Source organism: Notolepis coatsorum, assembly GCF_963971535.1.
Source record: "Notolepis coatsorum genome assembly, chromosome: 17".
NCBI lineage: Eukaryota > Metazoa > Chordata > Actinopteri > Aulopiformes > Paralepididae > Notolepis > Notolepis coatsorum.
The window spans coordinates 18194101-18203436 of record NC_140181.1 but is presented as its reverse complement, the minus strand read 5'-3'; positions in this window follow the sequence as shown (position 1 = coordinate 18203436).

Sequence of the window (9336 nt, the reverse complement as noted above, 5' to 3'; positions counted from 1 at the left end):
TACTTCCAGGTCTGGTATATCCATCCTCCAAACTGAGTCTAGGGGAAGGGCTTCATACGAAGATGTAAGTAAGTGACGGTAAAAGTCCGTGACAAATCCTCTCGATGTCTCCCTTTCATAAAAGAACTTGTGATATCTGTGGTACTCTAGTGGTGTCTTTAATGGGACTCCATGAGCCTTCAAGCATGCTAATAATTGTCTGTAGAAATAATATGTGGAACGGGTGAGGTTAAATTTGTTAAATATATCTTGATAGCTACAGAAACCCCATTCGTTGAAGATATCTCCCAATGTATGTATGCCATTCTTTTCCCATTTGGGAAATCTGATAGGTTGTTGTGCAATAAGGAGTGTATTGTTATTAAATATGGGAGAGTGTTTATGCCATTTATGTTGGTTAGTAAAAAGAAATTGTGTTTCACGCCATATCCGGATCACATGTGTAATAAGAGGGCCAAATTTCAAGTTGCATTGCTTAATTGATAGGTTGGTGTATACTACATCCTGCAGTCTATGTGGTGCCACAATGTTTTCTTCTAATGTTCTCCAGGATACAGATGCTTGAGAATCAAACCAGGTGATCAGTGGTCTTAAAGAGTACGCTTTAAAATAGTGGTAGAAGTCTGGAAATGCTAAACCTCCGTCGGCTTTGTTTCTCTGTGCGGTGGATCTTTTAATTCGTGGAGGTTTGTTGTTCCAAATAAATGTATATGCGGCGGAGTGTAATTTTTTCCAGTAGCCAGCAGGGGGGGGGGGGGGGGGGGGGGGGGTGTAACGGTAGCATTGAGCTGAAGAAGTTGATTCTGGGTAAAACATCCATTTTAACTATTGATACTCTGGCCTGTACTGAGTTTTTATGTTTTGACCACCTGTCAAAGTCATTTGTGATCCTTTCTTGGATTCCTGTATAATTATACTTCACTGTTTGGCATATAGTGGGGAATATTTCAACTCCAAGACATCTAAAGTGTTCTACCATTTGTATATGTAGAAGGGTGGATTATCCCTGCTTGTGGGAGTAGTAGTACACAGCCACTGGGTAGCAGGATACTATAGAATTGGATCTATATGTACCCCCGTCTTTGGCCCGGAACATCGTTCTGGAGGGCTTGCACCAGGAGTGGATGGGGTCCAGGATTTACTAACCTGGGGAATGGTACTCTGGTCTCCATCGCCTTCCAAGGTGGTCAGCAGTAGCTCCCCACACACTCTCACTTCCCCCAGTACCTCCGACAGCCCTCCCACACCCGGTGACTGTCAGTTCAATAGTATTATTGGGCTTCCCTGTAAGCAGTACCCTTCCTTGACCACCTGTATAGACCCTTCAAATGCTATTCTGTGAATGGGGTGTAAGGGTTAAATAATTATGCAGTCACATTATTTACCCAGGGGTTAGGTTAGCAAATGGAAGAAACAGACACACACACAGTGCTCCCAATTATATCTACTTTGTATTTAAGCCTGGGCAGGTTATCAGTTACAGGTTGTACTTCAGATTTATTCAGATAGCACTTATTCATGAATGGCACCGGGTGCTCTCACTGATAATGTAGGGGAACGCTATTCCCACCATAGGCACCGTGTGCTCAATACATTAATAACACCCCGCTTGTACTAGGGGAGACCCAGGCATAAAGTAGAGAAACATTGGGAATTCAAACAACAAGAATAATAATAAAAATACAAAAGAAACCAGGCAAATGTGGGCCCACGTTACCAAAATAAAACCTACACTAAAGCCGGCTTATATTGTTTGGGGTACCCCTTAGACACTGGTTGTCAGCGTTCACTTGAATGGACGTTGATGTGGATACACGAGGTACCGTTCGTACTTAGCCAAGATGGCGGACCCACTCTTATCACCTCTCGTCCAGGTGACAAGATGGCGTCGGGCGATCCCGCGAGCACAGCATGGGCAGTGGTGAACTGGAGGAGCGTGCTGTGATGGCGACCTCTGCTGGTGGGAAGAGGCGTCCTCTGCGACGTCGGGGAGACGTGCACTGCTGGCTGTTGTTTGCTGCTGTCGCACGAGCTAATACTGTTGGCTACCCTAAACACAGCTAAACTTTGGGTCTGGATGCACCCTCCTGCTATATCGGTTGTACTACTAACGCAACGTGGCTGACTGTACCACCGGTCTTCAGCGCCGCACGCCCAGTAGTCTACTGGAGTCAGACGGAGCCATTAGCAGCATGCTAATACACCGCACACTTACTCCTATAACCCGTTAACTATAGACGTTAGTCCCGTTAACTATGGACGTTAGTCCTTCGTTCTGTATCGCTTACTCACACACTATCGCTGGTACTTCTAGGATAACACGTCAACTAGCAAGTACTTCTTATCACCCGTCGCTCTCCAACGGGGCTCTTCCACATAACTTCTGCAACGGGGCTCTTCCAGAGCACACGCCCGCTGCGACTGTTCACGGTCGAGTTCACTGCCGAAGAGAGCTTCCTGGTCCTCTCGCCCCCAGGTAATTCCCTCTTCCTCGTTGCTTCCCTCTCTCCTCCGCTCCACCTGCCACCACTGCCACTCTGCCCCCTGCTGGCAACCGCCACTGATCCCACTCTAGGACCACTCCAGAAAGGGAGAATGGTGCTTCAATGTTATTGTTAGTGATCCATACTGAAGCCGGAGAAGAGTAGCACCTCACCTCGTTATTAGACAGGGCAAGATATCAAAAGGAACACTGTTTATCACACTTTATACACACACAGGGAAAGTAACAGTTAGTTAGCACTTCTGAATACTTAGTAGAATATTCAGGCTGCTACATATATTTCCTGGAAGGATGGTAGCTTTCACAGTGACATTCAGTGGAAGGAAGGCCGATTTTGGCCAGTTTATCCTAAATCAAAATCTACTTCCAGGTCTGGTATATCCATCCTCCAAACTGAGTCTAGGGGAAGGGCTTCATACGAAGATGTAAGTAAGTGACGGTAAAAGTGCTAAATGTACGCACTACCATGAGAAGACACTGCATCTCGATATGTGGAGTGAAACTGTGGAACAGTCTAAATGTGGTGCTAAAGAAATGTCCAAACATGAGACAATTCAAACTGATGTATAAGGAAATGATGTTCACAATGTACAGGGATGAGGAAGGGACTTGATATTCACGGGTGTTTACATTTTTATTTGATTTCTTTCATGTTTTACATATATAGTTTTTGTTTTTTTGTTTTGTATATATATATATTTTTTCTTTTCTTTTTTATGTTTTAAAATAGTACACTCATTTGAGTAGTGGAAAAGGGGTAGGATTAAATAAGTGTATACTTCTTCCTACTCCTTTTCGAACATGTAGATTGAGTTGTGTTTTGCTTTTGTTATTGTTTGTTTGTATTCATTGCATGTTCGAAATAAAGATTTCAAATCAAATCAAATCAAATCCCGATAGATTGCCAAAATCGTTTATTAGCTTGAGAAGATGAGGTAGTGAGGTGGTAGGGTTTTGCATGAACAATATTACGTCGTCCGCATATAAACTAATATGATGCTGTGTGCCCCTAATTGAGATCGGCTCTATGGATTGGGATTGTCTTATATACTGTGCTAAAGGTTCTAAGGATAGAGCAAATAGTCCAGGACTACAATTAACTTATATGACATTTAGGTATGACACAGGATACACAAGCATTTTTAGTATAGAAATGTGTCAACAGACTAAAGCAGGGAACCACAATATTTTGCATACAAATGATGCAATATCAAATTATTGATACCACAATTCAAATCAAATGATGTAATATCATAACTGTCTATTATTTTTCTTGCAATTGAGCCAATTTTCCTTAGGTACGGGTTTGAGGTGTGTGTTCAAAAGAATGTAGTATCAAAAACACATTCACAAAAAGTATGGGTTACTGAATGCTGAACTGCACTGTTATAATCACTAAGCCATTGTAAGACCTTACCTGTGTCCCTGTATCACTTGTCTCTGCTGCCCTTTGATTAAAAAACGTCTGTATGTCCATTTTCCTTTTTTTTGGGCATATTTCAGTTAGTCACAGTAAAAGTCACCTAGTAAAAGTGAGATAATTGACAATATCAAAACATGCTAGGGCTGTACCGAATAGTTTGAAGCTTCGTTCATAATATTGACATTCGAATTCTAAATCAACATAAAAAAAATGTATTATAAAAAAACAAATAATATATATATATTTAAAAAGAAAAATTAATTTGCCAAGGTATGGCGAGTGCCATACCTTGCCATACCAAAACGACACCCCTGCTCTCACTCTTCATCCACTACAGCACTGCTGCCTGGGTTGTCATCACAGGTGTTCACTCCTCAGAGCCAACAGGTTAATGTCTTGCTTTTCTTCATTCCTTCTATTCCTAGTTAGCAGACATCTTGACTAAAACCACATGACAAATGACAGTAGGGATGCACCAATGCCACTTGTTCCACAGCATATAGCCTAGACTTTTAGTATGAAACTTTGAATTATCATCCGATACAGAGTACCAAATGGAACCCATTTTCTCCATTTTAGAGACATCGTAACATCTTTCTGTGTCAAAAAATGCAGAAGAGCGTCAGGGTTTGAGTCAGGTACACACTGTCAGCGGTACCCCCGGCTTTGTCAGTCGTCCCTATTGTCGGTGTTCGCGGGAGGGAACAACCCGGTGGGGTGTGAGTCCTGGTCGTTACAATAGCGACCTCTACTGGTCGGCCAGGGCGTCTGTTCAGCAGGGAGGGGATCTGGGGGATGAATGAATGAATGAATGAAAACTTTATTTAACAGATTGCAGAATGGGTACAATACAGTACGGCTCAATACATACAATTGTTAAGGGGATGCAGACCTGAGAAAGACGTTTGTCTTGTTTCCATCAGGGTCCCCCATTTTCAATTCATATAGACATTTATGACATACACAACATACATGACATTTATGGCATAGGGACATATAGGTATTTAGTACTGATACATTTGTGACATAACGGTATTCAAATATACAGTACTGTTACCCCTAGATCCTGACAGAGTATATACATATGATGGGGAGGGGACTGTACATTAGGAGGGGGTGGGTGGGTGGGAGGGAAATATACATACGGCGGGGAGGGAATATATACATGCGGTGGGGAGGAGACTGTCTATTAGGAGGTGGTGGGGGTTTTGGGCATTTACGGTGGCCAGTTTCGAATTGCAGCCTCCCGTAGGTGCTCTTTAAGAGCGGTTTTGAATGTGGGCAGGGATTCACATTCCTTTACAGCTTTGGGTAGGGCGTTCCACATTGTTGTGGCATAATTGCGAAACGTGTTTAGTCCCTTGTTTGAGCCGAATCTGGGTTTAACATGATTTGTTGAGCTTCCTCTGGTGTAGTGGTTGTGGTATTCACTGACCTTTGGGAAGTATTTTGAGACAGCGTGAACCTCTGCGCACGTTAGGGCCTGTGTCGACCGGGGACGTTTAGTTGTCAGCTCCTTTCTGTCATTCATTTCTATGCTACAGACGCGACAGGCGCGCTCCTTTTCCTAGCGCCACGCGTTTTAGCGCTCTCGGCGGCCAGCGTTTTTGGGCGGAGCGCTCCCAGCGCCTAAAGTTGAAACTAGTTCAACTTTTGGAGAGGAGCGGCGCTCATCAAGGTAACTTTTTTTGACCACCCAATCAACATCGAGCAAGTGGCGGAGCCGCGGCAGTCGCGAGACTCGGGAAAACACTCTGAGCATGCATATTTTTGCTTTTCAAAGTGGTCCGCCTTGAAAAAAAACGTCCCCGGTGGACACAAAGCCTAACTCTCCCAGTGGAACTCCTCGCTGTCGGATGAAAATAAGCGCCTGACGACTGACTCAATATGTGTTATTGGAGGAAGCATGTGGTCTACACAGCAGAAGAGATTAGAACGATTAAAAAAAAGTATTAAATGCAGAAAATCTAAATGTCTTTGGGATTTTACTATTGGGGAAAGTCTCCTGATACTGATGCCCTGTTTTAGCTTGGTATCAGCGTCATACCAATGCCTGGTGTCAGTCCTTCCTGCTGACTTGTTGTACACAACTTGTAAATCGCTGTGGATAAAAGCGTTCAACTAAATGACTAAATGTAAGAAGAGGTGACACAGTGGGCGGCTGGGTGGCGCAGCGGACATTGTGCTCGTCACCAACGCAAGAGACACCGGGTTCGACTCCGGCTGTCGGTGTTGCCTCCGGCTTGGGCCGGCCGTCATACTAACTCAATTGGCAGAATTAGCGGGTGGAAGTCGATGGGTGGTAATCTGGACGTTGTGGACAGTGACTCCTACAGGTCGGTTGGGGACGCCTGCACAGCAGACAGAGGAAATGGCGGGGGTAGTGTGAGCCTCCCACACGTTACACCTCGCCAATGAGAGTCCACGCTGGCAGGCGAAAAGATGTGACAGGCTGCCTCCTCGTGTACCGGAGGGAACACGTGATGCAAGGCTTCTCTCCTCCCTACAACCGGCCAGTGGGGGGCATATGCGAGCAACGTTCAAGACAGGGGAGGGAAGAATTGGCACAATGGAATTGGGATGGGAGAAAAATTGAAAAAGAGGAGAAAAAAAGTGGAAAAAAGAAAAGAAAAGAAGAGGCGACAGTGTTTCAGGATATGCGTAGTCCATGTTTATTATTAGTTGACTGTGAGGGTTAGTTAGATACAGTACAGGGGCACGATGCAACAAGCAGGTACAATATCAGCACACCCCAATATCTCAATACACCCTGTCAGCCCCCCCCCCCCACCTCCCTTCCTGCCCCACCCCCCCCCACCCCCCCCCCCCCCCCCACCCTGCAGTGTGATCTCATGTCCCTGCTAGATCCTGTGATTTTTAAGAGAGGCTGATATTACAGATATTGATAGTTCATGTAATTGATCGCATCATCATCAGCACCGATGACAACGCCGATCACATTGTCTTCACCGATAGTAGTACCGTTGTTGATATTATTATTATTTTCAATATTTATACCTAAAGATTTTTCCCTTTTTTTTATTTAAATTTTCTTTTTATACTCGTTTTTATTTTCGTTTTGTTTTTCCCAGCGTGTTTATAGTTATAAAAGAAGGCTGCGACAGACAGACAGACAGACAGACAGACAGACAGACAGACAGACAGACAGACAGACAGACAGACAGACAGACAGACAGACAGACAGACAGACAGACAGACAGACAGGCTTCACAAACAAGTGTCCGTACAGACGGACAGTCAGAGCGGGGGGGGGGGGGGGGGGGGGCAGCACAGAGAGGAGAGAGACTGGGCCCGAGGGTTAGGTTCCAACAAGGCAAACCGTTACGGTGAGACTGAAATGTAGAAACAGAACCGGAGCGGCGCTGTACCTGGAGTTCTTTTGATCCCAACGTGACACTTTAGATCAAAGTCTAATCGACACAATAATGGTCCCAAGGCCGACTCCAGTCAGTGACATCAATATAGGCCACTCATTAGCCAATGTGGTTGTTTGATATGAATGTGTGGAACCAATCAGGCTCCTCTCTCCTCTCTCTGCCCCGCCCACTCACAGAAAGCTTCAGACCTGGGTCAGGGTGAGGGGGCGAGAAGACATGGCAGTGCACTGAGCTGCACCTCCTCCCATATAGAGAAAGCCTTGTATAAACATTAACACTTATGTCATTGCTTTAGTAAATAATGGATAATATCTGCTGCATCTCTAGTAGGGATGTCCGATATTATCGGCCTACCGATATTGGCATTAAAATGTGATATCGGAAAATATCGGTATCGGTTTTGAAAAAAAAATAAAAAATTATTATTATATATATTTTTTTTACATTTATTTAACCTTTATTTACCCAGGCAAGCAGGTAAGAACAAATTCAGATTTTATTTATTGTCAAAAGTATGCATAATGTTGTGTTAATTCCACGACAAGAGATATGTAATGTTAATTACCTGAAATTATTCCGTTTTTGGGGGGGGGAAACCCTGCATATATCGGTATCGGTTGATATCGGTATCGGAAATTAAGAGTTGGGCAATATCGGTATATCGGTATCGGTAAAAAAAATCTAATATCGAACATCCCTAATCTCTAGCTATAATGAAACTCAAGGAGTGGGGCGGGGGGGGGGGGGGGGGGGCTCTATGATTCTAGTCTCTCTACACGTCTCGGGGCTACTAGCCGACAGGAGAACTGGTCACTAAGAGATGGCCCGGGGGCGGGACGGTATGACAGCTACAGCAGCTCAACACAGGAGCGGATCGGTACCAAAAACAAACAAGAGCGACAAATGATATACCAAAGAAAAAAAAATATTACAATTTGATCCTTTTGAAAAAGAAGTGATCAAAATGAAACAGAGAATGACAATCTTAAGGTTCTATTTACATTCAGAGAACGATACGCCTGATTCTCTTCTTCAAACCCCTCCACTCTCCTCCTCCTCTCCTCTCCTCTCGTCTCCTCCTCTCCTCCTCCTTCCCTCTCCCTCTCCATCCTCCCTCCCTCTAAGAGGGGCCAGTAAGATTTTGCTACAGATGAGGCCCCTCCATAAGGATTCCATAGGCCTCAATTTCATGTATGCATGGCGTACATGTATGTCTGTGTGTGTGTGTCTGTGTGTGTTTGTGTGTGTGTGTGAGTGTGTATGAGTGTGTGCGTATCTTTCTGTTCGCTAACACACCTTGATCCTGGTTAATAACTGCAAATGGGAGGAAGGAGGCGTGAATGGATGGATGGATGGATGAAGAAGGAGGAGAGGAGACTCTATGACTCTCTTAAGGCATTAGCTCTCTCACATCACTGAAAGAACATGAACACACATGCATATAAAGAGACACTCACACTCACACACACACATGTACGCTCACACACACGCACACGAACCACACACACACACACACATCCCGAAAGAAAAAACCTGGTCACACAAATTCACATGTTCAAAATCATGACAGGTAACCCATGACGGCGTGAGGGAACATGCATCTTAGGTGCACACGGGTACATCCACGCACACGCTTACATCCACGCACACGCTTACATCCAGGCACACGCTTACATCCACGGACACGGTTACATCCACGCACACGGTTACATCCACGCACACGCTTACATCCATGCACGCGGTAATAAATAGCAAACTCGTTCCCAGATACACGTCAACACAAATAAATACTGTAAACAAAAATTAGCCTATAATGACATCTAATAAACTCAATAAAAAAAAAGATCTGTACCGGTAATTCAAATGGAATAGTGTAAAAAAAGTATAAAGTATAAAAAAAACATAAGTATATAAAAAAAGAGGGTTATGAAGATGGCTAATGTAGGAAACGTTATCAAAATGGCTGTACAAGATGAAATGATGCAGAGCAAAGGTTTGGTCACAGACAAGAT